The 3,922-nt window shown below is 44.9% G+C and overlaps 1 long non-coding RNA gene across 1 annotated transcript; it reads left to right on the top strand.

Moving 5' to 3' along the window:
• The first annotated feature begins 1,040 nt into the window (after window positions 1-1,040).
• On the top strand, window positions 1,041-3,658 carry LOC123724423 (uncharacterized). The gene is made up of 4 exons (XR_006756967.2): window positions 1,041-1,668; window positions 2,045-2,187; window positions 2,305-2,510; window positions 2,630-3,658. It is a non-coding gene; the product is annotated as an uncharacterized LOC123724423 (long non-coding RNA).
• The last annotated feature ends 264 nt before the right edge of the window (window positions 3,659-3,922 follow it).

The following is a 3,922-nucleotide window of genomic DNA, read 5'->3' as shown; positions in this document are numbered from 1 at the left end:
TTCAGGAGTGGGTTGCTGAGGTCCAGCAGTGGCCTGAAGGTATGCTAGGTTCAGGAGTGGGTTGCTGAGATCCAGCAGTGGCCTGAAGGTATGTTACTGTAGGTTCAGGAGTGGGTTGCTGAGGTCCAGCAGTGCCCTGAAGGTATGTTAGGTTCAGGAGTGGGTTGCTGAGGTCCAGCAGTGGCCTGAAGGTATGCTAGGTTCAGGAGTGGGTTGCTGAGGTCCAGCAGTGGCCTGAAGGTATGCTAGGTTCAGGAGTGGGTTGCTGAGGTCCAGCAGTGGCCTGAAGGTATGATAGGTTCAGGAGTGGGTTGCTGAGGTCCAGCAGTGGCCTGAAGGTATGTTAGGTTCAGGAGTGGGTTGCTGAGGTCCAGCAGTGGCCTCAAGGTATGTTAGGTTCAGGAGTGGGTTGCTGAGGTCCAGCAGTGGCCTGAAGGTATGTTAGGTTCAGGAGTGGGTTGCTGAGGTCCAGCAGTGGCCTGAAGGTATGTTAGGTTCAGGAGTGGGTTGCTGAGGTCCAGCAGTGGCCTGAAGGTATGTTACTGTAGGTTCAGGAGTGGGTTGCTGAGGTCCAGCAGTGGCCTCAAGGTATGTTAGGTTCAGGAGTGGGTTGCTGAGGTCCAGCAGTGGCCTGAAGGTATGTTAGGTTCAGGAGTGGGTTGCTGAGGTCCAGCAGTGGCCTGAAGGTATGCTAGGTTCAGGAGTGGGTTGCTGAGGTCCAGCAGTGGCCTGAAGGTATGCTAGGTTCAGGAGTGGTTGCTGAGGTCCAGCATTTAGATCTGAACAAATAGAGCAACAACTCAAAACGGACAACCAGAAAAAGCTCAAACCAAGTTTATTCCACCCACAAGCATATATTTATACTTTCAGACTTGGCGGAGTCACCGCCTTACAAGTCTAAGATAAACAATCCTTCTCTGTGGTTTGACAGAAACACTGTATGGTCCTCTTACTGGTATTGTCATGGCCTTAAATCTAGGACCCTCATGGGCGTGGAAGTGTGTGTGTGTATGGGATAGGACTGTAGTCAGATGGTCTTCGGGGTGGGCCCCAATGGCCCCCCACCCAGCAGTGTGTGTATAGGATAGGACTGTAGTCAGATGGTCTTCGAGGTGGGCCCCTATGTCCCGCCAACCCAGCAATGTCTTCTGTCTTCAACTGTTGACTAATCCTGAGTTGAGTTCCACATCCCTCATTGTCCTAGTTCCACAGAAACTGGCCTTCCTTATCAGGAACTGAAACTAGACTGCTACCCTTTGCCTCCTTCCTATATTCATATTAATATTCAGCAAAAAACGTGTTTGAACAGAATTTAAACTTTCTACACTTCCTCTTGTCTCACTCAGTAACTGTCCATGCACAAAGTTCCTATTCACCCTTAATTGACCCCTAAAATATACATGTCTTACACATGTAAAGTAGTCAATATGTTCTAATATGATGACAGGAATGAGTATATTTCAAGCCAGAATGCAACAGGTAGAAAAGTGAATGTTTCGCTGTCTCTCAACTTCATAAATGTATTGATGTCAGTGGAGTCATGTTTGTAACCTGCCCTATGTTTGACAACCACACTTCAGGATAGTCAGACAGGAAATGTCCAGAAGAAGGCTGATGGGCTTTACCTCAGTGTGAAACAGAGGGAATACTACCTCTACCGTTTGACAGGTAAGGCCCAACAGCAAAATTATCTCTAACACATTATTAATCAAGCAGTTCAACTGATTTGTGAAAGAAAATACATTAGTCAAACACAACAGACCATGTTTATGATCAAATGTAGGGTTGACCTATGTTATTAATTGATCTAATGTAAAACATTTAATTAAACTGAGAAATGACATGACCCTTAACAGCAGACTATCTTGTGAGCCACAACTCTGCATGCCTTGCAATAATGTTATAACCGCATGACAACAAATGCTTTAGAAATGAGTTGATTGCTTTGTACTCTCTTTGTTTCTGCCTCTATAGTAGTTCTGTAACTTATAGTCATGTAACATATCTGAATCTACAGTGTATCTAATCACCCCTTTTTATTCAGACGGCAACAAGAGGAAGACAAGGCAGCCTTGACAACTGCCATTGTTCAACTTGACGAGCAGCAGGCAGAGTTTTGGCTCCCCACAGAGGATAAGCTGCTCAATACTGACAACTTTGTGTGGCCATGGGAGAGACTAGGCACCAGTAAGTATATGACTGCAGAACGTACAGTATCTATTGTGATTTCATTTTTACCTTCAGCGTAGGCTGCAGTCATTGCTGTTGTTCTGTTATATACCTCTGTGAGTTTACATCTCACAGGCAACAGCCATCTTGCAATCAAAAAGGCAATCTTGGACAGACGGACGTTGCTGAACAGACTGCAGGAGGAAGAGAAGATCCTGGTGCAGGAGATGAAGAGGGACTGGGAGAGCCTACAAAGAGCAGTGGGAACTGGAAGCGCTGGGGGAGCCTACAAAGAGCAGTGGGAACTCTGGAGGCTTTGTCCCTGCATCTGCAAGATCAGAGTAAGTTGAGGTTCATACAATTTTTGGACTGAACTTTTTGTCTTGCTTTACAAATATCCTCCACACTATTTTGTGTAATGGAATTGTAAATCATTTACTGCTTTACATGTGACTTTTAGGCAATGCAGTGGAGTTATCAGAGAGAGGGAGGAATGGCCTTTTCTGCCTCCTGAAGAGAAGATTGAGTGAACCGACACAAGACCAAGACAACAGCAGGAATACCTACCACAAGCTGATTCTGGGAGAAGGGGCTATTTTTGATGACTCTGATGAAGATGAGAACTCAGATGAAGATGTATGTCCTATTGCTGAGAGCTCAGATGAAGATAGAAGTCCTATTGCTGAGAGCTCAGATGAAGATATAAGTCCTATTGCTGAGAGCTTAGATGACGACTGCTGTGTTTTCTGAAATCATACACCACCCCTGCCTCTCTCGCTCGCTCTCTCTCGCTCTCTCGCTCTCTCTCTCTCTCTCTCTCTCTCTTGCAGGAGAGAGAGAAGGCTGCCACCACCTCCCTCGGGAGCAGCCTAGTCTCCCGATGTTGACCCCTGACCCCTCACCTTCTGAACCCTTCCAGGGAAATGTAATTTGACTGATACGCTAGTGGAGAAGGAATGTCTAATTTCAGCGCATTTGTTGCCATGTTTCCTCTCCTCCGTTTCTTCTGGTCCTATGGCGACTATGGCGACATCAGCAGCAACTCAGAATGTTGGCTTAGGACTTCTTTACTGAGGAATGTGGTTGTTGTTAATGTTATTTTGTTATTATATATATTTTTTGTATTTTCTATGCTGCTCGGATTGTGATTTTGGTGTAATTTTGAGTTGCAAAATAGTCCTTGGTCTCAATTGGACTGCTTAAATAAATAAAGTAAAAGTCTTAATAAATAAATCAATAACAGGTCTGTACATAGTATGAATAAATTATTTTGATGTAATAAAAAGTGTAATACATTGCTGCCCCTTTCAGCATTGTAAGTACATCACCTATCTGAAATGTGACTTGCCAAATCTAACAGTAGCCTATCAATCGTTTTTATGTTTGACTTTAAATCAGTTAACGGTGTATCAATGAAAATCTGATATTGAGTGGAATGTACTGCTGCCCAACCCTTATACTTCAGCAGTGCATCGTACCCTACACCATAGTTTCAAATGGTGGGACATAGGGGCTATTTCCATGGGTCCTATTGAAGCTCCCGAGTGGCTCAGCGGTCTAAGGCACTGCATCTCAGTGCTAGAGCCGTCACTACAGGCACCCTGGTTAGAATTCAGGCTGTATCACAAACAGCCGTGATTGGGCGTCCCATAGGGCGGTGCACAATTGGCCCAGTGTCGTCCAGGTTTGGCCTGTCATTGTAAATAAGAATTTGTTCTTAACTGATTTGCCTAGTTAAATAAAAAAGTACAGC

This window comes from Salmo salar, chromosome 10 (genome assembly GCF_965601325.2).
Source record: "Salmo salar chromosome 10, fSalSal1, whole genome shotgun sequence".
In the NCBI taxonomy this organism is placed as follows: domain Eukaryota; kingdom Metazoa; phylum Chordata; class Actinopteri; order Salmoniformes; family Salmonidae; genus Salmo; species Salmo salar.
This window is presented reverse-complemented; position numbering and strand designations above follow the sequence as displayed.